The following is a 26069-nucleotide window of genomic DNA, read 5'->3' on the forward strand; positions in this document are numbered from 1 at the left end:
AACAGGAGGAAGAAAAGAAACACTGGTAGAGATCTGAGCAAAAAATTAGAATCGTCAAGTGCCCAGGGAGTCAATAAGGATACAGTATTGTAAGAGAGCTTTGCATTTGGGGCAAAAGCCAAGGATAGTAGGATCTAGAGGGACAAATGTAATTTGTCTTGAAACTCTGACATGTCGCTGGCATGTCGATGTTTTAATGATGAATGTTTGCAGCTGTTTCCCCATGGCATGTGCTACTGAGACAGGATTTGAAAGCAACCCCACCACGACAGGAGGGTCTAACTTGGAATGCGTAGACCGGGCACTCAGCACCCAGCACTCTTCACCAACCTGAGGTCCACTTAGATTTTGCTTACATTTGTGCTGCCCATTTGGATGAAGGATTTCATTAGGGTGGGGACTACCAATTGCCATTATAATTCTCACAAGAACCTGGCTTAGCATTTGGCACTTTGTGTTTGTGTTTGTAATAATCATTTGAAAAACAACAAAATTCAGTATTGGCTAAAGATGAAGAAAGGAGCTCTTTAGAGTGCCCTTTGATTCTGTGATTATTCTATACCACTTATCAACAAAAGAAATAATTTTGCAATTTGCCCTTAAGTCCAAACATTCCCTAGTCCACTGTTTTTTTGAATTGATATATACAAGGTTAAAAACTATATGAAATAGGCATGTAACACATTCTCTAAATAATCTAACAGTACCACCTGCCTCATATTTATTTAGTGTCCAAAGCTGTGTAAGAGTGTGTTAATATTATCAGGGGCTATTTTAAATAAAAATTAAGCAAAATTTATCTGCATTTAAAATAGTTTTATATATTTTTGTTTGTTTGTTTGTTTGTTTTTTGCGGTACACAGGCCTCTCACTGTTGTGGCCTCTCCCGCCGCAGAGCACAGGCTCCGGACGTGCAGGCCCAGCGGCCATGGCTTACGGGCCCAGCCGTCCCGCGGCATGTGGGATCTTCCCGGACCGGGGCACGAACCCGTGTCCCCTGCATTGGCAGGCGGACTCTCAACCACTGCGCCACCAGGGAAGCCCTATATATTTTTTATTTCATCAACTTTTTTATAGATTGTAAACCGCCTGAAGATAGAATGTCACATTAATATGTATGTGTATATATGTTAACATATATAACATAAATTATTAAATTATAAGAATTGTTATATATAATAATATATATTACTAAGTAGTAAACTATATATAAATACATATGTATTTTTCTCTTTTTTTCCCTCAGCTCCCAACGTAATAATGATCTTGGAATTGGTGAATATATTGACTGATTTCCTCTGGTGGGAAGTAGTAACCAAGTAGAAACTCCTTTTAGGGCCTAAGTCTTTTATTTTTAGTTTTTAAGGTTAAGTGCCTGATATTCTCTGCCCATGAAACTATAGAATGTCTAGAGTAAAAGGTGAAGCCATGCTCACAGCAAATATTTTTATGTTCAAGTCTAAGCCAGTTCATGTGATGAACAGTGTGAGGAGAACATAATTAACATTCTTGGTTAAGGTCTGAGTCATTGTTCTGGGAAGGAAGATGGTATATGTGGCAAGATGTTTATGCAAGTACTTTTGAAAAGTTGAAAAGACTAAGAAGTAATATCAAAAGGAGGAAAAAGCAATATTTCAGTGGTTAGCAGGGTTTTAAAATGAATTTGTGTACAGCACAGCCCCGTGTGGCTTGCTGAATAGTGAACATCTGAAGAATGATATTAACACTTTCCCATATATATTAACCAAATAGCCTAACAAATGCAAATTTATAACTGAAATAGCTAAAGCCATACCAAGGTGTGAAGCAAACAAGCATCTCATTTTAAAAGAATCTTGTGATTTTTAGAGACAATCAAGGCCTAGTTCCAGCCCTGCAATCTGACAGGGCTGGAACCCATTAGATGTGGCTTATACCCTTCCATATTAGAGAAAACAAAAACTCAAAATATAATTTAAGACAAACAGGCCATCTTTTCTCCTCACATGTAATTCATCAACCTCATTTCGTATTATTTGCAAGTGGTTTCACTTTTCTTCAAAGACAAATTGCATTTAATGTCAACTTGGGATATCACGAACCAAGTGAGAAGTATTTCCTAACAATTCTGTATTTTTTGTTCTCCAAATAATTTTTAAAAAAGATTTCTTGGGGGACTTCCCTGGTGGTGCAGTGGTTGGGAATCCGCCTGCCAATGCAGGGGACCATACGGGTTCAATCCCTGGTCCAGGAGGATCCTGCATGCCGTGGAGCAACTAGGCCCATGAGCCACAGCTGAGCCTGAGCTCTAGAGCCTGTGTGCCTCAACTACTGAGACTGCGTGCTGCAACCACTGAAGCCCGCGCGCCTAGAGCCCGTGCTCTGCAACAAGAGAAGCCACCGCAATGAGAAGTGCGCACACCGCAATGAGAAGTGCGCACACCGCAATGAAGAGTAGCCCCCGCTCGCCACAACTAGAGAAAGCCCACATGCAGCAACGAAGACCTAATGCAGCCAAAAATAAATAAACTTATTTTAAAAAACTTTATAAAATAAAGTTATTTTAATAAAAAAAAAGACTTCTCTCTGTAAAATCACACTGAGGATAAACATGTAGAAAGCTTGGTACCATCCAAACCAAAACAGAGGGATTCTGACTCTCCACAAATTTATTCCACTAAATGACATTTGTCACTTGTTATCCAGAAGTAATTTTAAATCATGTCCCTTTGTGGTCATTGAATTGTCCAAGATAAAGTGATTGGCTTACTTGCTGCATCTTTATGATGAATATTTTTGCCAGAATCATAATGAGAAATCCGATACTGGGTAATGCTTTTCTATTTGTGGTACGGAATTTCCAATCAATTTCCAAAAAACAAATTCCTTATCAAATAATGCAAATAGTTCTTCTACCTTTTCACTCGTTGTAACTGTAAGTAAAAAAAGCATCGTTTTGATTTGTAGCCCAAATATCAGTGCTACAAAATCGGGCTTTTCTCATGGGGAAAAGAAGAGCAATTTGGATAATTAGACCTGAATGTTACCCTGGCTTGACCCCTTGGTAGCTGTGTGAACTTGACCCAAACAGTTACCTCTGTGAGCCTTCTCTGTATGATGCCCACATCATGGGGAATTTGTGAGGAGTGAGTAAAATCACGCTTGTGGAAGGCTCACACTGGCTATGGCTGAGCTGAGTCCCATCGTAGATATGGTTTGCTTGGCTTATACCAAATGAAACTTTCACAATTTGTTGACGACATTTAAAACTTGGACAATTGAGATTTCTGACTTTCTGTTTTTACTGCAAAACTGGCTGTAACAGTATCGGCTTAGACACATCCTGAACTATCACCATTGTCTTCACCCATCCTGCCCAGTACTTGTAATCCCCATTATAAAAAAAAGTTTGTTGACTTGATTACCTTGGTGACATCTTGTTAAAGGAAATTTTCTTAGACAAAGTGATTCTGAGCAGAAATCAAAATTCAGTGCTCATCAACAGGGAACTAGAGACTATTCAAAAAAAGGAGAGGAAATGGATCTAGATAATATCTAGTGTATCTAGATGATAGAAAGTTTATACCAGTAACTGGACAGTTAAACACAGATCCTGGTTTATTTCACAGAGCTGTGAAACTACCGTCTCTTTTACAATGGACATGGATGAATATTTAGGACATGGGTGTTTGGATCCATCCACAGATATGAATGAACCATTAATCAGAAGAAATACTTAATCTGTGTGAGAAGTAATGGTAAGTCAATTTATCTGTGGCCAGTAATTAGTAATAGCAAGCAACAAGGATTTATCCCTGACACAGTGAGTGAGCATGTGAAGGCCAAGTGGCATTAAATAAAGCTCAGCTGACAACAGCATGGGGCCCTGATTCTTCTCAACCAGCTATTCAAATTCTTCTCCAGCAGCCAATTAAAGATGCTGAGCCCAGTTTGATTAATTCTCAGTTTAGATTCAAATGTTATTATTATTATTATTATTTTTTGCGGTACGCGGGCCTCTCACTGTTGTGGCCTCTCCCGTTGCGGAGCACAGGTTCCGGACTCGCAGGCTCAGTGGCCATGGGTCACGGGCCCAGCCGCTCCACGGCATGTAGGATCTTCCCGGACGGGGCACGAACCCGTGTCCCCTGCATCAGCAGGCAGACTCTCAACCACTGCGCCACCAGGTAAGCCCTCAAATGTTATTTTTTAACACCTCCTATCAGCCCGGAGATCCATTTATATTTCTACTTTTTTTCATACGTTTATTAAAGTTATTATTATTCAGAAAAGTGCACAAATAAGTACAGAATTCTCGAATACACTCATGTAACCAGTACCTGGATTAAAAGACAGGTTACTTGTACTGTCTTAGAAGCCCTGCTACCTCTGTGTTCCCCTTCAGACAACATCCACCCACCCCCTGCCAGGGTAACAGCTATCATGACTTTTAACACTTTTGATTGCTTATGCTTGTTTTTGAACTTCATATATAGAATCATAAAATATGTGCTTTTTTATGTCTTGTTTCCCTCACATATCATTATAAGATGCAACCGTATTTTCAAGTGTAGTTGGAAGTCTTCTGTTTACATTGGTGAATAGTACTTCACTGCATAAAAGTGCCATCATTTATTTATATATCCTGATGTTAATGGACATTTGGGTAGTTTCCAGTGTAGAGCTCTTATAAGTTTCTATAAATATTCTTGGAATTGCTTTTGGTGCACAGTTGAATGCTGCATATCTATTGAGTTTCCTGTATTCCGAAGGTCCACTCTGAGAGATTCCCCAGATGCTAGAGTTACGGATCCAATCACAGGGGCTGCCCTGATAATCCTGTTTGAGGCAGAGCTTGGCCTGAGCTTCACGCATCCTTCCCTCCAGTTGTGCTCCTGTTCTTCTGAGCCCCCACCCCCACCTCCCGCCTCTCAGGCCCTCTTCACTGTCTTCATCTCTGTCATCTGACTCGTATGACCTCTCTCATCAGACTGCCTCTTGGCTCTGATGGACTGATGACATTCCTTGGGTCCAGATTACTCCTGCTCTTGTCTTGCCTTTCTTGTCTCTCCTGCCCGTGTTTACCATCTTTAGCTAAAGCACTCCTGTGCAGTCAGTTGTCCCCTACACAGTTGTTTAGTCTTTGACGTGCTGGAAGAACTTGCCCATCCAAACAATTGTGGGTCATGTCACAGCCATACGGAAGACTGGAGAGCAAAGAGGCTAAGAGCACAGGCTGGGAAGCTGGACTTCCTGGGTGCATATTCTGGTTGCCATTTACCAGCTGTGTAATGGCATGTTTTCTCTGCACCTCAAATTATCATACTGGGACAGTCTGAGAACTTTTTTTTTTTAATTGGAGTATAATTGCTTTACAATGTTGTGTTAGTTTCTGCTGTACAATGAAGTGAATCAGCTATATGTATACATTTATCCCCTCCCTTGTGGACCTCCCTCCCCCCCATCCCACCCATCTAGGTCGTCACAGAGCACCAAGCTGAGCTCCCTGTGCTATACAGCAGGTTCCCACTAGCTATCTATTTTACACATGGTAGCGTATTTATGTCAAACCTAATCTCCCATTTCATCCCACGCTCCCCTTCCCCTGCTGTGTCCACACGTCTGTTCTCTACATCTGCATTTCTATTCCTGCCCTGCAAATAGGTTCATCTGTACCATTTTCCTAGATTCCACATATATGCGTTAATATACAATATTTGTTTTTCTCTTTCTGACTTACTTCACTCTGTGTGACAGATTGTAGGTCCATCCACATCTCTATAATTGACCCAATTTCATTTCTTTTTATGGCTGAGTAATATTCCATTATATATATGTACCACATCTTCTTTATCCATTTATCTGTTGATGGACATTTAGGTTGTTTCCATGTCCCGGCTATTGTAAATAGTGCTGCAGTGAATACTGGTGTACATGTGTCTTTTTTTTTTGTTTGTTTGCGGTACGCGGGCCTCTCCCTGCTGTGGCCTCTCCCATTGCGGAGCACGGGCTCTGGACGCACAGGCTCAGCAGCCATGGCTCACGGGCCCAGCCGCTCCGCGGCATGTGGGATCCTCCCGGACCAGGGCACGAACCCATGTCCCCTGCATCGGCAGGCGGACTCTCAACCACTGCGCCACCAGGGAAGCCCCCATGTGTCTTTTTGAATTATGGTTTTCTCAGGGTATATGCCCAGTAGTGGGATTGCTGGGTCATATGGTAGTTCTATTTGTAGTTTTTTAAGGAATCTCCATACTGTTCTCCACAGTGGCTGTAATCAATTTACATTCCCACCAACAGTGCAAGAGGGTTCCCTTTTCTCTACACCCTCTCCAGCATTTGTTGTTTGTAGATTTTCTGATGATGCCCATTCTAACTGGTGTGAGGTGATACCTCATTGTAGTTTTGATTTGCATTTCTCTAATAATTAGTGATGTTGAGCATCTTTTCATGTGCCTCTTGGCCATCTGTATGTCTTCTCTGGAGAAATGTCTCTTTAGGTCTTACGCTCATTTTTTGATTGCATTGTTTGTTTTTTTGATATTGAGCTGCATGAGCTGTTTGTATATTTTGGAGATTAATCCTTTGTCCGTTTCTTCATTTGCAAATACTTCCTCCCATTCTGATGGTTGTCTTTTCGTCTTGTTTATGGTTTCCTTTGCTGTGCAAAAGCTTTTAAGTTTAATTAGGTCCCATTTGCTTATTTTTGTTTTTATTTTCATTACTCTAGGAGGTGGGTCATAAAAGATCTTGCTTGACTTATGTTAACGAGTGTTTCTCCTATATTTTCCTCTAAGAGTTTTATAGTGTCTGGTCTTACATTTAGATCTTTAACCTATTTTGAGTTTATTTTTGTGTATGGTGTTAGGGAGTGCTCTAACTTCATTCTTTTATACGTAGTTGTCCAGTTTTCTCAGCACCACTTATTGAAGATGCTGTCTTTTCTCCACTGTATATTCTTGCCTCTTTTGTCATAGATTAGGTGGCCATAGGTATGTGGGTTTATCTCTGGGCTTTCTATCCTGTACCATTGATCTATATTTCTGTTTTTGTGCCAGTACCATACTGTCTTGATTACTGTAGCTTTGTAGTATAGTCTGAAGTCAGGGAGCTTGATTCCTCCAGCTCCGTTTTTCTTTCTCAAGATTGCTTTGGCTATTTGGGGTTTTTTTTTTGTCTCCATACAAATTTTAAGATTTTTTGTTCTAGTTCTGTGAAAAATGCCATTGGTAATTTGATAGGGATTGCATTGAATGTGTAGATTGCTTTGGGTAGTATAGTCATTTTCACAGTATTGATTCTTCCAGTGCAGGAGCATGGTATGTCTCTCTATCTCTTTGTGTCATCTTTGATTTCTTTCATCGGTGTGTTATGGTTTTCTGAGTACAGATATTTTGCCTCCTTAGGTAGGTTTATTCCTAGATATTTTATTCTTTTCATTGCAATGGTAAATGGGATTGTTTCCTTAATTTCTCTTTCTGATCTTTCGTTGTTAGTGTATAGGAATGCAAGAGATTTCTGTGCATTAATTTTGTTTCCTGCAACCTTACCAAATACATTGATTAGTTATCCTAGTTTTCTGGTGGCATCTTTAGGATTTTCTATGTGTAGTATCATGTCATCTGCAAACAGTGACAGTTTTACTTCTTCTTTTCCAATTTGTATTCCTTTTATTTCTTTTCCTTCTCTGATTGCCATGGCTAGGACTTCCAGTACTATGTTGAATAATTGTGGCAAGAGTGGACATCCTTGTCTTGTTCCTGATCACAGAGGAAATCCTTTCAGTTTTTTTTACCATTATGCTCTTTATGCCCACTTTCTGGAGAGTTTTTATCATAAATGCATGTTGAATTTTGTCAGAAGCTTTTTCTGCATCTATTCAGATGATCATATGGTTTTTATTCTTCAATTTGTTAATATGGCGTATCACATTGATTTGCATGTATTGAAGAATCCTTGCATCCCTGGGATAAATCTCACTTGATCATGGTGAATGATCTTTTTAATGTGCTGTTGGATTCTGTTTGCTAGTATTTTGTTGAGGATTTTTGCATCTATCTTCATCAGTGATATTAGTCTGTGATTTTCTTTTTTGTTATATCTTTGTCTCCTTTTGGTATCAGGGTGATGGTGGCCACATAGAATGAGTTTGGAAATATTCCTCCCTCTGCAACTTTTTGGAAGAGTTTGAGAAGGGTAAGTGTTAACTCTTCTCTAAATGTTTGATAGAATTCACCTGTGAAGCCGTCTGGTCCTGGTCTTTTGTTTGTTGGACGATTTTTAATTACAGTTTCAACTTCATTACTTGTAACTGGGATGTTTATATTTTCTAATTCTTCATGGTTCAGTCTTGGAAAATTGTACCTTTCCAAAAATTTGTCAGTTTCTTCCAGGTTGTCCATTTAATTGCCATATTGTTGCTTGTAGTAGTCTCTTATGATCCTTTGTATTTCTGCGGTGTCATTGTAATTTCTCCTTTTCCATTTCTTTTTTTTTTTTTCTTAATTTATTTTTGGCTCTGTTGGGTCTTCGTTGCTGTGCATAGGCTTTCTCTAGTTGTGCTGAGCAGGGTGTACTCTTTGTTGTGGTGCACGGGCTTCTCATTGCAGTGGCTTCTCGTTGTGGAGCACAGTCTCTTGGCGCGCTGGCTTCAGTAGTTGCAGCCTGCTGGCCCTAGAGCACATGGGCTTCAGTAGTTGTGGTGTGTGGGCTCAGTAATGGCAGCGCATTGGCTCTAGGGCACGTGGGCTTCAGTAGTCGTGGCACGCAGGCTCAGTAGTTGTGGCTCATGGGCTCTAAAGCACAGGCTAAGTACTTGTGGCATATGGGCTTAGTTGATCTTTGGCATGTGGGATCTTCCCAGATTAGGGTTCGAACCTGTGTCCCCTGCGTTGGCAGGCGGATTCTTAACCGCTGCACTACCAGGGAAGTCCTGCCTTTTTCATTTCTAATTTTATTGATTTGAGTCTTCTCCCTTCTTTTCCTTGATAAGTCTGGCTAAAGGTTTATCAGTTTTGTTTATCTTCTCAAAGAACCAAGTTTTAATTTCATTGATCTTTGCTTGTGTTTTCTTCATTTGTATTTCATTTATTTTTGCTCTGATCTTTATGATATCTTACCTTCTACTAACTTTGGGGTTTCTTTGTTCTTCTTTCTCGAGTTGCTTTAGGTGTAAAGTTACATTGTTTATTTTAGATTTTTCTTGTTTCTTGAGGTGAGATTGAATTGCTGTAAACTTCCCTCTTAGAACTGCTTTTGCTGCATCCCATAGGTTTTGGGTCATCCTGTTTTAGTTGTCATTTGTTTCTAGGTATTTTTTAATTTCCTCTTTGATTTCTTCAGTGATCTCTTGGTTATTTAGCAGTGCACTGTTTAGTCTCCATGTGTGTGTGATTTTTACAGTTTTTTTCCCCATAATTGATTTCTAATCTCATAACGTTGTGGTTGGGAAAGATGCTTGATATGATTTCAATTTTCTTAAATTTACCAAGGCTTGATTTGTGACCCAAGATGTGATCCATCCTGGAGAGTGTTCCGTGTGCACTTGAGAAAAAAGTGTATTCTGCTTTTGGGTGGAATGTCCTATAAATATCAATTAAATCTGTCTTGTCTACTGTGTCATTTAAAGCTTTTGTTTCCTTATTTATTTTCTGTCTGGATGATCTGTCCATTGGGGTAAGTGGTGTGTTAAAGTCCCCCACTATTATTGTGTTACTGTCACAATAATACTGACAGTAGCCTTTTATGGCTGTTAGCATTTGCCTTATGTATTGAGGTGCTCCTATGTTGGGTGCATAAATATTTATAATTGCTATGTTTTCTTCTTGGATTGATCCCTTGATCATTATGTAGTGTCCTTCCTTATATCTTGTAACAGTCTTTGTTTTGAAGTCTGTTTTATCTGATATGAGTACTGCTACTTCAGCTTTCTTTTGATTTCCATTTGCATGGAATATCTTTTTCCATCCCCTCACTTTCAGTCTGTATGTGTCCCTGAACTGAGTTTCTTGTAGACCACATATATACAGGTCTTGTTTTTGTATCCATTCAGCCAGTCTGTGTCTTTTGGTTGGAGCATTTAATCCATTTACATTCAAGGTGATTATCAATATGTCTGTTCCTATTACCGTTTTCTTAATTGATTTGGGTTTGTCTTTTTAGGTCTTTTTTTCTCTTGTGTTTCCCGCCTAGAGAAGTTCCTTTAGCATGTGCTGTAAAGCTGGTTTGGTGGTGCTGAATTCTCTTAGCTTTTGCTTGTCTGTAAAGCTTTTGATTTCTCTGTCGAATCTGAATGAGATCCTTGCTGGGTAGAGTAATCTTGGTTGTAGGTTTTTCCCTTTCATCACTTTAATTATATCCTGCCACTCCCTTCTGGCCTGCAAAGTTTCTGCTGAAAAATCAGCTGATAACCTTCTGGGGATTCTCTTGTATGTTATTTGTTGCTTTTCCCTTGCTGCTTTAAATATTTTTTCTTTGAATTTAATTTTTGTTAGTCTGATTAGTATGTGTCTTGGTGTGTTTCTCCTAGGGTTTATCCTGTGTGGGACGCTCTGTACTTCCGGGACTTGGATGGCTATTTCTTTTCCCATGTTAGGGAAGTTTTCAACTATAATCTCTTCAAATATTTTCTCAGACCCTTTCTCTTTCTATTCTTCTCCTGGAACCCCAGTAATTCGAATGTTGGTGCATTTAATGTTGTCCCAGGGGTCTCTGAGACTCTCCTCAATTCTTTACATTCTTTTTTCTTTATTCTGCTCCTCAGCATTTATTTCCACCATTCTATCTTCCAGCTCACTTATTCACTTTTCTGCCTCAGTTATTCTACTGTTGATTCCTTCTGGTGTATTTTTCATTTCAGTTATTGTGTTGTTCATCACTGTTTGTTCTTTAGTTCTTCTAGGTCTTTGTTAAACACTTCTTGTATTTTCTCGATCCGTGCCTCCATTCTATTTACAAGACTTTGGATGATCTTTACTATCATTACTCTGAATTCTTTTTCAGAGTAGTTTGCCTATTTCCTCTTCATTTATTTGGTCTTGTAGGTTTTTACCTTGCTCCTTTGTCTGTAACATAATTTTTTGCGGTCTCATTTTTTTCATGGGAGGGGCTGTATTCCTGTCTTACTGGTTATTTGGCCTGAGGTGTCCAGCACTGGAGTTTGCAGGCAGTTGGGTAGAGCTGGGTGTTGGTGCCGAGATGAGGGCCTCACTCTGATTAATATTCTCTAGGGTCTGAGGTTCTCTGTTAGTCCAGCGGTTTGGACTCAGCGCTCCCACCACAGGAGCTCAGGCCCAACCCCCAGCCTGGGAACGAAGATCCCTCAAGCCACACAGTGCAACAAAGAAAAGAAAAAAAAAAAGGAGTAGTACAATAACAAAGAATAAAAAATAAAATAAAATTAGAAAAGTAAAAAATATATTAGGAAAAATAAAAATATAAGTGAAACAACTACAACAAGGTGAAACAGAACCACAACCTAAAAAAAAAGGCCTTGGCTGTGGGGGGCGGGGCTTAGACAGGGGGCGGGGTTTAGCGTGGGAAGCGGGGCCTAGCCTCAGGACCCGCATGGCTGGAAAAGGCCTTGGGGGATGGGGCCTAGGTGGGGGTGGGGTTTAGGCGTGGCTGGCAAAGGCAGCACAGCCAGAGGGGGGCCTTGGAGTGCGGAGTACGGAAGTAAGGCCCTGGGTGCGGGGGTGGGGGCAGGGCTCAGGCTCAGTGTAGGCAGCTGTAGGGAGCCTCGGAGGGTGGAGGATTAGGCCTAGGACCTCAGCAGGCTCTCCAGGGTTCCCAGGTGGACAGGGGAAATGCTGGCTGTGTTCCCTTCCAACCATCTGCTCTCCCGAGGTCCCTGCTGATCCCCAACCATGGGTGGGCCACTCCGGGCATGGGAACCCCTCGCCTACCCCAGCTGCCCCTCAGGGGCACTGGTCCCATCTGTCTGGTGTCTACTTTTCCTCCCCGCTCCTGCCTCCCACTCCCTCAGGCCCCACAGGGCAGGAGGGAGCCTCGGTAGGCAGGGGATCAGGCTCAGGCCCTCAGCAGGCTCCCTGGGCCAAAGTGGGCAGGGGGAACACTGGCCGCGTTCCGTTCCAATCCTTCGTTCTCCCAAGGGTCTCCACCTCCCCCCGTCCCTGTTGATCTCCTAACTGTGGGTGGGCGCCTCCGGATGTGGGAACCCCTCCCCTCCCCCAGCCACCCCCAGGGGCACCAGTCCCGTCCCACCTCCATTTCTCCTCCCCCCTCACTACCCCCCACGTCCTACCTGGTCACTTGAGGGTTCCTCCCATCCCCTTAGATGTCCGTGGTCCCCCACCAGTGCCTGGTGTTTGCCCTAGTCGTGAGGAGATGCAAACTCGGCGTCCTCCTAGTTCGCCATCTTGACTCCACCCCGTGGCACAGTTTGAGAACTTCTATATAATAATGCTTGTAATATACTTTTCTTTAACCTACTTTTATCCTTGTTGGCCCTTTCTTGTCTTTCTGGTTGTTGTATGTTAATAACTCTTCCTCTGTTTGCTCCCCTAGTGCTGTGTTCACCTCATTTCTTTCTACAAGCCTACCTCAGTTATCATCACCTGCAGAACAATGATTCTTTCTAAGACTTGTAAACCAAAACAGCATCTGCCTTGTGAACAATAACATGCCACACCATACACTTCTCAATTTAAGGCACGTTGGCTATATTAGTTTCCTGATACTGCTGTAGCAAATTCCCACAAACGTGATGGCTTAAAACTATGTAATTTATGATCTGATGGTTTGGGAGGTAAGATGTTCAAAATAGGTCCTCTGGCCCTGAAATCAAGGTGTCAGCATGGGTGTATTCCTTCTGGAATCTCTTGGGAGGAATCTATTTCCTTGCCTTTTCCAGCTTTTAGAGGCATCCTGTATTCTTTGGCTTGTGATCTTTCGCTTTATCTTCAAATGTTCATCATTCTAACCTCTACTTTGGACATTAAGTCTCCTCTCTATGACCTTGATACTCTTGACTCCCTCTTATAAGGACCCATGTGATTACATTAGCCCCACCTGAATCATGCAGGGTACTCTCACATGTTATGTTTTTAACTTAATCATGTAGGCAAAGTCCTATTCACAGGTTTTGGAGACTGGAACATCTTTGGGGGACCATTCTTCAGTCTATTATGCTGGCCAAACCATTTGCTTTACTTCCCTAACGCGGTCTCTGTGTTATATCCTGTCCCTTAGGACAGTCTTAGATTTACAGCAAATGATTTGCTTTCCAAAGGACCAAAACCCAGAAACCGTGATAGTATTCCAATGAGTAAAGTGCTTGCAAGGTACTAAAATTTTAACTACTGCTACACTCTGACGGGTAAATATCAGGAGAATGTGGGTTAGCTTCAGGCCTGGCTGTGCCAACCACTCAAATAATACCAAGGATGCCCAGATGATAAGCCATCCACCAACAAGCACCTAATTACATTTGTAATAGATCCAGCATGTAGGAATGCACCTCTATAAGGATTTCATCATAATTGCTCTTAGAATCTTCCTTCAGTCAGCCCTGAACAAGTCCCCAGGGCTGCATGAGATGGGCCTGTGTCTTTTTGTTCCAACCTGTTTACTATAGACGATCATAACTCTAAGGAACATGACTCAGGACACCTGCCTGCCCTTGGAGACCAGGGTGAGGTCTTCTCCCCACGTTTTCCCATTTGTGCTGTCAGCCCCCTTCCAGATTTTAAACCATCTTTTTGACTGCAGCACCAAAAAAGAAAAATACATTTAATTCCTTCCTAAATTCATCTCTGCCTCATCTAAGACTAGGTAGGCTTCTGCTTGGTTCCTACTATTCAGTAAAGCTCCAGACAATCCCTGAGGTCCTTGACCTGACCCAGGTACTGGATGGATATCTGGTGGCCTCCAGGGAATGTATTATCGTAGATAAAGTGTCCAACAAATTCATTACTTATTGAAATATGGGCTGTGGACACACAGTAGCCTCTTGCTCCATTTTTCTCCTTGGACTTATCTGCTGCCCAAGCATACAAATTTTCTCTGAATTTGTGGAGACACTTTTTTTTCAGGTTCTTACACAGAGAAGCCATGCTCATGGAAAATGGTGCTAGGTTATGGATAGTAACCTGGTTCTGGGTTTGGAGTTTGAGACATGCAATTGGGATGTAAGAGAACAAGAAGAAATGGCAGTTATTGAGAATTCATGACAGGGACTGTGCTTCTGACCCATGACTTAGATATGAAACAAGTCCAAGGAGGTCATAGCAATATATTATTTGAATTTCAAATGGCTTGTTTAACTAAGGAAGTCTGGGTAGCAACAAAATACCTCTTTCTGCCATAGGCCAACCAGCTTATCTACATGGACAAGAACAAAATAGAAAGACTTCAGCATATGATTCAGTTGCAAAACTTGATGATCAAAACTTTAAAAAATATGCATAGATACAGAGAACAGATTGGTGGTTGCCAGAGGTGGGGTGGGGAGTGGACAAACAGATGAAGGGGGAAAAAATGTACAAACCTCCATTTATAAGTTAAATGTCACTGGATGTAATGCACAGCACAGTGACTTTAGTTAAAACTGTAGTGTGTATCTGAAAGTTGCTAAGAGAGGCGATCTTAAAAATTCTCACCACCGGGGCTTCCCTGGTGGCACAGTGGTTGAGAGTCCGCCTGCCGATGCAGGGGACGCGGGTTCGTGCCCCGGTCGGGAAGATCCCACATGCCGCGGAGTGGCTGGGCCCATGAGCCGTGGCTGCGGAGCCTGCGCGTCTGGAGCCTGTGCTCCGCAACGGGAGAGGCCACAACAGTGAGAGGCCTGCGTACCAAAAAAAAAAAAAAAAATTCTCACCACAAGAAAAAAATTTGTAACTATGGATGGTGATAGATATTAACTAGATGATCACCACATCTAGTTAATCACATCATCACAATACATCACCACATCATCACAATAATGTGGTGATCATTTCAGTATATATAAATATATATATAACTATGGAGTCATCATGTTGTATAACTGAAACTAATATGTCAATTATATCTCAATGTTTAAAAACTGTGATTTTTTTAGATTTGTTTTTCTGCCCTTTTCATTGTTGTGAAGTTTGAGGTCTGGGCAGCTCCATAATAAGAACGATATGGGGGCACTTGTTAAAAATGCAGACTCTTGGCTCATGACACACCTCTAGGGGGCAGGTTCTGGCAATCTTAGGTTATCCTGATGCAAACTGAAGCTTGAGACTCCTTGGTTTAGGGGAAGGTGTATAGATGTGAAGGGGAACAACTGAGTTTGAACTTTTTATTAAATGATGATTTCCTCACTTGTAGTTTCAATGAAATATTTGTGAAATGCCTACACAAAAGACAGCTGTTAAATAATGGTACAGTTTCCACTTCAGGTAAAATCTCTGATGGCAACAGTTTGTGTCAGCATTGCAGATTATTTTCCCAGTTTGAAATGCCCTCACTAACTCTCTGCGAACATATCAAATCAAGCTACTTGTTTCTACTGAATGTGTACCCTGTAGGTGGTATGTGATAACCACTATGGGAATTATAAAGAAACATAAGATAATTTAAAAAGCAGTTTATTGTAATTCATTATTATTTATACAGTACTACCATTAATGATAACAGTAACGTTAATAATGGTATCTATTTGCCTGTAGACTAATCATCTTCTATCTTTATCTTATTTAGTTCTATCAAGCCCAGGAGTTATATACTATCGATATCAACATTTTATGAGGAAATTAAATCTAAAGGATTGCAACTAAACTTGTAAATGTCACATAACTGGTAATTCATGGAACTGATACTGAAATCCAGTATATCTGCCTCTAGAGTCTACAGAGTAAAGCAGTGCCTTATACTGTTTCCAGAAAAATTTCCACTTTGGGGTCTGCTCAACAAATATTAAGTCTCTACCCTTGGCCGGGGCAGTTTTAGGAACAGTAGTGCTGGTGGTCAAATAATGAGGACCCAAAGTAGCCTGAGGCCACATACTTTGGAACGGAGAATGGTATATTTGATAGTGATTAAGCCAAACCTATAGTTGTGATGTCTTTATAATATGTCAAGTTGAAAGCTTGAGGTAAGGACAGAAATAGGAGCAAAGACGAGATCAGAAGTCAGGAGGATAAAAATAACAATAGGGTGGTAGTCAGATGTGAGGGATGGGTGAGTGAGTGCTAAGGGCTCAGATCAGAGGCTGTGATAGAGGGAAAGTGCGGAAGGGAGTGGAAAGGAATAGCCCTGGGCTGGACCATTGGGCCCACATAACTGATGAAAAATCTTGAGCTTCAGAGCTATTACAGAAAGAGAATGGTTCTATCTGGGCGTTTACTGGTTCTCACTGTACTTGCTGGGGTGATAAAAGGTGAAGAGAGATCGTTTTTGAAAACCCTGATTATTGTCAAATTGTATCTTTCCTTCTCATTTTAAACCTTGCTTCTTTTATAATGATCCTTTGAGCATGAATGTCCTGCAGTTTGGAGGGCTCTCTCCATATAACTGAAATTAGAAACAAGCCAGTTTGGAAAAATTTATTAAGTATGGCAAATAGCAAATCCATCTGCACGTAAGTGATTGTACTATGCAGGGAGACAAAGCCCAGTTCATGAAGGCTGCATTTGAAAAGTGAAGACAATTAGCAAACTTGCCATTGTTCACATTACCAACAAATATGTTATTCAGTAGATTATCAGCTGAAAATTAAACAGCTCTGTGTCTGTTCTGCTGCAAATGCATATGAAGCGGTTGGAAGTGATGGATAACTCAGAGTGCTCAGGGCCTGGCATCTGCCTTGGGAGGCATGACCAAAGGCACATCTTAGATCATCAGTGAGCGTCAGGTTGATTGCCAATAAAAAGCATCACTGGAAATAAAGAAGGATAAAATGAATTTTTCCTGGGTTATATAAGTAGTGCAGAACAAGTAAAAAGGACACAATATGGAAATGGCACATATCCAGATGCAGAAAAGTAGAGATTTGTAGAGCTTATACCCAGTAGCTTATTCCAAATTACTTGCCGCTTTTATGCAAAGATTTAAGAATTTGTCTTTACATCTTAAACCTGTGCACAAGCAGGTAGAGAATCCAATAACAAATAGAAACAACAACAATGTTGGACCTGAAAAGGGGACTTCATCCACTCTGCTTTCTTGGCTTGGAAAAACCCCCTCCTTGCTTTACCGCAACTGTGTCCACTGGGCGCTCGCTCTCCATTTAGATGTCTCTTCCTCCAGGAAGGCTTCTGGACTCTAAGCATTGATGGGTTCTTCCGTCATTTATAACCCATGTAATTATATACTTATGGATATATATAATGTGTATATATATATATATATATATGTAATATAAACATAAGTTGGGCTTGTCTCCCTCCCACTAGACCATGTGAGGCAGGCGGCCCCAGGGGCTCCTGCAGTGAGTTTGGGTCTGTCTGTCACTACCTCACTCTTTAACACTCAGTGCAGAACCTGGAATATAGGAGCTGCTCCAGAAACATCTGATGAACGTGGGAATGAAACCAGGTCATTCCCCCCTTATCAACTGAAGAAGATGCAGTAAGAAGTCAAATGCTTTAACCGAAGACAGTAGGAAAAACTCGGAGCTGATAAAGGAACATAAGTACACGTTTTTAAGAAAAAAGTAAAAGGAAACCAACTAACAGGATAACCTGTTGGTGCCATTAGTGCTTTTCCCATTGTGCAAAACTCGTCAGCTCGCTCAGTGACACCGCTGCCGCCAATGGCTGCTGCCACACATGTCACCCTGGGTCAGGGGACCATCCTGAGAGAGACTCTGTCCTTGCCCCAGCCATTCCTCAGCGTGGAGGGACAGAGGAAACTGTCCTCAGCTCCCGGGCATGCTGAGGTCCAGCAGGGCTCCTCTGAGCCCAGAGCATCCTCCCCGTCTTCCAGGGATACTGTTTTCCTCCCCTGGAGCTTACAAATATGCTCTAGATTTCAGGCAGGTCAGTTTGAAAATTGTTTAAATATAACCACACTAACATCTAAAAAATAATACATCTAAAGCTGGGCAATATTGGAATGACTGAAAGGAAGTAGAAACGTGAGACTTAAGAGCACAGAATGGCTTGGGGACATCACATTGTGCATCTGATATCTGGCCCTCGGGTTGCCAGCTTGACTGTGTGACTGGATCTAGGAATTTACATTTACATTTCATGGTTTTGAACCATTACAGCTTTTATTTTCTCTAACTTACCTCCCATGAATTGAATTTCTAGAAGACTTGGTATTTGATTTAGAAAAAACATAAACTAACAACTTTGTGGTAGTTTTTCTTAAACTGTTGCAATGTTTTTCACTCTTCTCTCATCAAGAATTAGGATGCATGTTCCCTCTCCTTAAATCTGACCGCCATGGCTGGGTCTCTTAACCTCGGCACTGTTGATGTTTTGGGCCACAGAGTCTTTGCTGTACGGGTGCTGCCCTGTGCATTGCTGAATATTTAGCAGCATCCCTGGGCTGGAGCTGCCCAGTCCCAGTTGTGCAAACCAAAAGTATATTCAGACATTGCCGAACGTTCTCTGGGGGCAAATGCGGCCCTGGTTTGAGAACCACTGCAATGGCAGAAATAAGGTTATGGGACTTCTGAAGCCAGGCCATAAAAGGCCACGAAGAATTCTGGTTCTCTTGGGACACTCATTCTGGGAGAAACCAACCACGATGGAAATCCAACTTCACTGAAGCCGCCATTCTGGAGAGGCTACATGGATACATTGTAGGTGACAATCCCAGCTGAGCCCAGGTGACCGCCCTGGCTGAGCCCTACCCAAAATCTTGGCCCCAAAATCTGTGAAATAAGAAGACTGTTGTCGTATTACCTAAGTTTGGTGTGCCATGTTAATCAGCAGTGGTAATTGAAACAGAATCACTGGAAAATAGGAGGAATATAGTTTACTACAGAAACAGGCTTTCCTTCAGTTCAGCATGTCGCTTATCAGAGGAGTCGCAGGTACATGAGCACCCACAGCCTGAATTCTCCTCTCATTCATCTGGGCGTGCGCTCATGGTATGCTGAGAAAATAAGAATTGGCATCCCAAGTTTGTTCTAATCCTTTTTTTTTTTTCTCAAGAGAAAATATTTTAAAGATACACGAGTTAAAGAAAACATCTGGTTTATGGGAAAATTATAAGAACATGCTTCTCCCTCCCCCTTCCACTCCCACAGGGAAGCATCAGCGATTCTCAGACCTTAGCAACGGAATCAATAACAACAGCTAACAAGATTACTCCCTGGAGAGGGCGGGCAATGTCTGCTCTGACTTTATTAAGAACGAACAACACGTGTGAAAGGATGGAGTCCTGCAAGGACGCAAGAATTGGGAAAATGCAGGAAAGAGGTCAAGGCATCTCACAAATATGCTGAATTGAAAGAATTAGGATCACACCCCGAAATGGCAGGAACATGAATGTTTGCTTTTTCTGGCTTATTATTTGCTTAGTGATACTTCAGCATTTCTAAAAGATAAATGCCTTGGCTGGGCTTCTATCCATCTCTCTGCTCTATTTAATTTTACAGAGAGGAATGCTCAGATGTTAACATATTTGTTCTCTTTTCACTTATGAACGATTGACTTCATTTTCTACTCAAAATGGAGTGACCCACCAAGGTAAGATTTGAAGCCCAGAAATTACTCCATGTTTATCTGGCATGGATTCTGTGATAAGTTCTCGGCAGATTTTCATTATTTTATGAAACACCCCTGGGAGGTGTTTTGAAACCAAATGATTCGTCCCCATTCACCTTGCTCAGGAAGGTCAGGATATAAAATTTAGAGCCTCAGACCTTCCACACCAGCCCATTTGCCCTTCAGTTTTCCACAGCTGAAGGCAAAGAAGCATCTCATACTGGGACTGGTCATTTACCTGATTGCCCTGAGGTCCACCTCCTGACCTTCCCTGGCCTTCCCCGAAGGGGCTGAGCCTGCCCGGCTGCCTGGCACTGGAGAGGTGGCAGCTGGGAGAATCTTTCCCAGATCTGTGCTTGAGCAGCAGCATCTCCTGCCTGGTCCTGACCCTCCCCTGCAACTCTAGCTCTGGATCCAGTTTCAATCTAGCTCTGCTATGGCCTCTCCCCCTGCTGTCCTTCCCGCCCTAGGGCTAGTAACAGCTAATATTTCCAATGTTAAATTTCATCTAATAAACAACATGACACAGACTGCATTTTTCTCCCTGGACCCTGACTTCATACAGGGAAGATCTCGTTCCAAATGAAGCCCAGCTTGAGACCTAGATATTACATGTGATGATTTCATACGTTTGTGTTTTTTCTTTAGAGTGTGTTGATCGATTTTACGGTCCAGGTCAGAAAGCTTTTAGAATAATATGATACAAAATTCTAGAAAAAGCAACACTAATTTACATAGTGAAAGAAGGCCAACAGTGGATATCTTTGGCCACGAATGAGAGAGGTTAACTGCACAGGGGCAGGCAGGAACTTTTTCATGTGATAGAAATATTCCAAATCATGGGTTTTGTGATGGCCACATAGGGGTATATATTTGTCAAAAGCCATCGAACTGTGTACATAGAATAGGGCATTTTATTGTATGCAAATTACACTAGGGCTCATAGCAGCTAATATTTACAAGATCTTGCCACATCCTTTATTTCTATGGTATTTCCCTAATGATGATTCTTTTCTTCTTCCCTTCTACATTTATTAATATGAATACTGCTCTGCAGAAGAACTATCTCTTCTCCTGTATGTATATATTTATTTATTCCATTATTTATCTACATCAGTTTGGACTCATGGATGTTTATTCCCGAGTTAAAGTCCAATCTTGTTGTTACAGTTCTGTTGCTCACACTTTCCCAGTTTGGCCATGAAGTGCTCCATCGGGTGGGCTCCCGTGTTCTTTTACCAAGACTCCCCTGACTTTCTGAGCATCCCCTTACTTTCTGGCACCATATGATGTTTGTGGCTCATTTTATATTTATGTTGACCCAGCCCTGGAATTAGTCACTTCTCCCAGGAGCCCTGGTTCCTTTCATTTGAATACAGAATCTGGGTGTTAGCTGTTCTCATGGTTACTGGGGCATCATCGCTCTGACCTCCAAGCAGGCAGAACTAGTTACTTTATGCATGTATACTAATCCACACTTATGCACATATCTACATGGATTAGAGGAAAACTCTTGAATTCATACTGCTCTCTGGTTCTAATGTGATACCATGTGGTTTATTTTAGGCTTCCCTTTTCCCTTATTTATAAATTCTTTTTCTAACACTAAAAAACACTGACTCTCATTGTCAATGATCTATTCACTTTTTTGTTCAAGTCTAGTATAAACAGAAAGTCATTTCACAATTGCTAGACCTAACCACTGTGTAAAAACAAACCCAAAAGCTTTTACTAACTGGATTATAATTTTTACAGTTTTTATTGTTAGCCTATAGTATCCAGTCAAGGTACAGTTTTCCAAAGTTCCATGGATAGTTCTTTTTCTACCATACCCTTCAGTGTGGTCATTATTTGTAATACAGTTAGATTCCTTTGCTAGTGTTTGTATTCCATTTTGAGTTACCCTCATGTTCGGGGTGTGTTTAATTCTTTGTTTGATTTGGGGTTATGGGAAGGCTGTGTGAACAGTACTATGGTTGTGAGAGTCAGTTATATGGAAAGTTACATTCAAGGAAGTCCCCCCCTTTCCATGCCTGCTGCCCTATTCCCTCATCCCGTTACTCCTAACCCTTTCCCACAGACCCCTGGAGGTAATCAACCTCTTCAGTTTCTAGTTTCTCTCTGCTGAATTCCTTCTTCAGGAACAAAGAAAAATAGAGAGTCATTATTAGGCAAATGATCAGATACTGGTATATTATAATCTTTTCGTATATAAAACATTAACACACTATGTACAGTTTTTGTGGGCTTTGCATTTTTTCACTTAAGAGTATGTCCTGGAAATCAACCCCATATTAGTTCGATGATATCTTCCTTACCTTACATCTTTTCCATAGCTGCATAGTACTCCATCATGGCACATCTGGTAAATATTTTTCTTTAACTTTCAGCTGCTGTGAAATTTACCTTTTTAGAGCTGGATATTTTTGCATCTCTATAAATATTCTTAAGCTTTGTACCGGGGGCAGTTAAATGTCTTAGAAACAGTTTGGTCCTTTGGAATCTTGACTTCAAGTTTTGCTGGGCAGGGAGACTAAAGGCACAGCTGGGACCAGACCCCCTGGGCATCCACCCAATGCCCTGGGAATCATGAGGTTTTCCACTCTGGTGGGTGGGGACTGGCACCTCCCTAAACCTGCGTGGGAGCTGGGAACTCTTATCTCTCATTCTTCCTGTGGTTCTTTCCTGGGTTCTGGTAGTTTCCTCACAAGCACACACTGACCAGTATTCTACTGTGTGACCAGGGGAGCCCTCTGCAGGAATCCTGTGCTCTGTCTTTGTGTGGTCACCTCCTCTCCAGTACACGGTCCTGAAGAGTCTGTCTGCCTCGGTTTTCCGAGATGCCTATATCCATCTTCTCAACTCAGGGAGTCACCAAGCTTCGCCTGGGTTTCCTCTCCCTTCCCACAGCCTGCAAACTCTCTCTTGGCAGTAAGATGAAGCCATTGTATGGCTCACCTCCTTTGTTCCATCTCTCAGGAATCCTCGTCCTTCTTTATCTGATGTCTAATATCTTGAAAACTTTTGTTTCATATTTTGTCCATTTTTAAAACATTTTTCGGGCAGAAGGTCAAATCTGGTTCCTGTTATTCCATCTTGGCTGAAACTGAATGCCTCTGCTATTAGAAATGGATTCGCTTTGTTTTTCAATGTCAATTTCCAGTTGTTTATTTCTAATATATAAAAATACATAAATATATAAAATATATTAATCTGTGAATTAACTTTTTATTTTGAAAACTTGCTAAACTCAGTTGTAGCAGCTCTTTTTTTTGTAGATTTATTTTTTGTAGATTTTGGGGGCTTTCTATACAGACCATATATTGTCTCTGAATAAAGACAATCTTCCTTATTCCTCTTGTTTATTTTTCTTGCCTTATCTATGATCTCTAGTACAACAAGGAATAGACATGGCGAGAGAAGATATCCTCGCCTTGTTCTTGATCTTAGAAAGAAGGCATTCAGCATTTTACCGTCAAGTACAATGTTATCTGTAGTTTCTTTTCTTAGATTTTCTTTATCAGGTTGAGCTTCTAATATTAGTTTTCTGAGATTTTTCATGAGATGAACTTTGTTAAATAATTCTTATTCATCTTTTATGATAATCACTTGAGTTTTCTTTCTTTTTCAGTTAATTTGGTGATTTACCCCAGTTGAACTTTTTATAATAGCTCTATTGAGATATAATTCACATACCATTAAAGTTCATCATTTTCAAGTATACAATTCAGTGGTACAACCATTACCAAAATCTAATTCTAAAACATTTTCCATTAATTGGTTTTGGAATGTTAATCCAACTTTGCATTCCTGAGAAAAATTCCCTCTGTCATCATACATTATTCTATTTATAAATTGATTCAATATATTAATATTTTCTTAAGAGTATCCGAATTTCTGTTCATGAGGGAAAGTTTGTGGCTTTCTTTTCTTTTACTGTCTTTCCTGGATGTGGTATCTGAGTTATGCTGACCTTGTCAAGTGAGTTTGGAAGTGTTTTTTCCTCCTCTTTTTCTGAAAGAGCGTGTGTGGAAATGATATAATTTTTAAAACTTTGAGAGAATTCAACAGTTAAGTAAGTCATCAGAGCCTGGAATTTCTTTGTGGGAACATTTTAATTACACATTCAATTTCTTTAATAAATCACAGGCTCTTCAGGTATCCAGTCTTTCTTGCGTCAGTTGTGATTATTTGTATTTTTTATTTTTATTTATTTATTTATTTTCTGTACGTGGGCCTCTCACTGTTGTGACCTCTCCCATTGCGGATCACAGGCTCCGGACGCGCAGGCTCAGCGGCCATGGCTCACGGGTGCAGCCGCTCCGCGGCATGTGGGATCTTCCCGGACCGGGGCACGAACCCGTGTCCCCTGCATCGGCAGGCGGACTCTCAACCACTGCACCACCAGGGAAGCCCTATTTTTAAAAATATTTATTTATTTATTTGGCTGCGTCAGGTCTTAGTTGTGGCATGTGGGATCTTCGTTGCAGCGTGCAGGATCTTTAGTTGTAGCATGTGGGATCTTTTAGTTGCGGCATGGAGGATCTAGTTCCCTGACCAGGGATCGAACCCCGGGCCCCCTGCATTGGGAGTGCAGAGTCTTAGCCATTGGACCACCAGGGAAGTCCCTATTTGTATTTTTTAAGGAATTTGTATTTTTAGATTTTGGTTGTCAAATTTGTTGTCATAAAATAATTCCTAATTGTGTTAGTTATTGAATACTGTGTTTAAAAAAATTACCTCAAAACACGTTGGCTTTAAATAATAGCAATAATATATTATTTACACCTCTCGTGGCGTCTGTGGTCCAGGGATTCAGGAGTGGTATGGCTGGTACTGGTTCAGGGTTTCACCAGGCTGTGGTTGGTTGTGGCTGGTGCTGCAGTCGCGTGATGGCACAGCTGGGCTTGGAGGCTCTATTGCCCACAAGCTCACCCTCAGGGCTGACCAGCTGGGGCTGGCTTTTGGTGGGAGGCCTCAGTTACTTTCCAGCTCAGCCTCTTCACAGGGTGGCTCGAGAGTTACCCAGCCTTGCATTTGGCTTCTCTTAGAGAAGTTCAAGGGACTAAGGAGGCAGCTCCAATGCCTTTTTGGTTCAGCCTTGGAGGTCAAACACTGTCACTGGCACGGTCTGCTGTTGGTCACAGGGAAGCCTTGATTTCATATTTTGTTATGTTTTTTTGAGTTAGACTTTATTCTCAAAGGTAACTGAGTTACTTTAGAATCAGCTTGATCCTTTTGAAGTTTGTTTTCAAGTTTTTTAAAGTTGCTATGGTGAGTCTGAAGCTAACATGTGGCCATTTCAATTTAAGTTAGTTAACATTCAATACAATGAAAAATTAACTTCCTCAGTCACACTAGCCATACTCTGAGTACTCGAAAGGCACATGTTGCTTGTGGCTACTGTATTGCATGACACAAATGCAAGGCATTTCCATAATTGCAGCGAGTTCTGTTGGACAGAGCTGACCTAAATTAGCCTTTACTCTAGGACTAGTTTGGTCCTGTTCCTACACCATCACCCTCACCCTTCTTGGGCATCTATGGAATGCCCTGCACTCATTTAGGACTCTCCCCCCTGGCTCACACCTCTCCCAGCTCGGTTAGATCTCTCCCATCTTTTTTGCCCCGTCTCATGGATTTCAGCCTATACATATATGGCTTGGAATTCAGCCACAGACTCCTGACCCTAACGTAGATCTGGAGCGATTTCTCTGCATAGCTTCCTCCTTTCTAGAATCCTGCTCCCAAATTCCAGCTGCCTCAGGCTCCCTGAACTGTGAGCTCTGTTTCCTTAGCTCAGCCCAAATGCCATGATACACTTGTATTTCCCTCCTCTGCACTGTGGCCTGGAATGTGCTTTTAGGCAGAAAGTGGGGTGATTCTAGGGCTTCCGTCGTTAGTTCCCTTATCTCAAAAATCATGACCTGTTTTTTCCCGTTGCCCAATGTTTGAAAGAAGTTTCATGTATATTTTCCAGTTTTCTAGTTTTTATGGTGAACAGACAAGTCCAGCTCCACTTCCTCCATTTCGGTCAACAGCAAAAGTTTGTTCCCTTTTGAAGATTATGGTAAAATAATCTATTTATTTTACTTACTCTATTTTTAGATTTTTGGCATGCTGACGTAATTGTACCTGGTTTATTTCTCAACTCTCATAATGTGACTATATAAAAATACTACTATAGGGGCTTCCCTGGTGGCGCAGTGGTTGAGAATCTGCCTGCTAATGCAGGGGACACGGGTTCGAGCCCTGGTCTGGGAGGATCCCACATGCCACGGAGCAACTAGGCCCGTGAGCCACAACTACTGAGCCTGCGCGTCTGGAGCCTGTGCTCCGCAACAAGAGAGGCCGCGATAGTGAGAGGCCCGCACACTGCGACGAAGAGTGGCCCCCGCTTGCCACAACTAGAGAAAGCCCTCGCACAGAAACGAAGACCCA

This window comes from Leucopleurus acutus, assembly GCF_964270905.1.
Source record: "Leucopleurus acutus genome assembly, chromosome: 10".
Taxonomy (NCBI): Eukaryota; Metazoa; Chordata; class Mammalia; order Artiodactyla; family Delphinidae; genus Leucopleurus; species Leucopleurus acutus.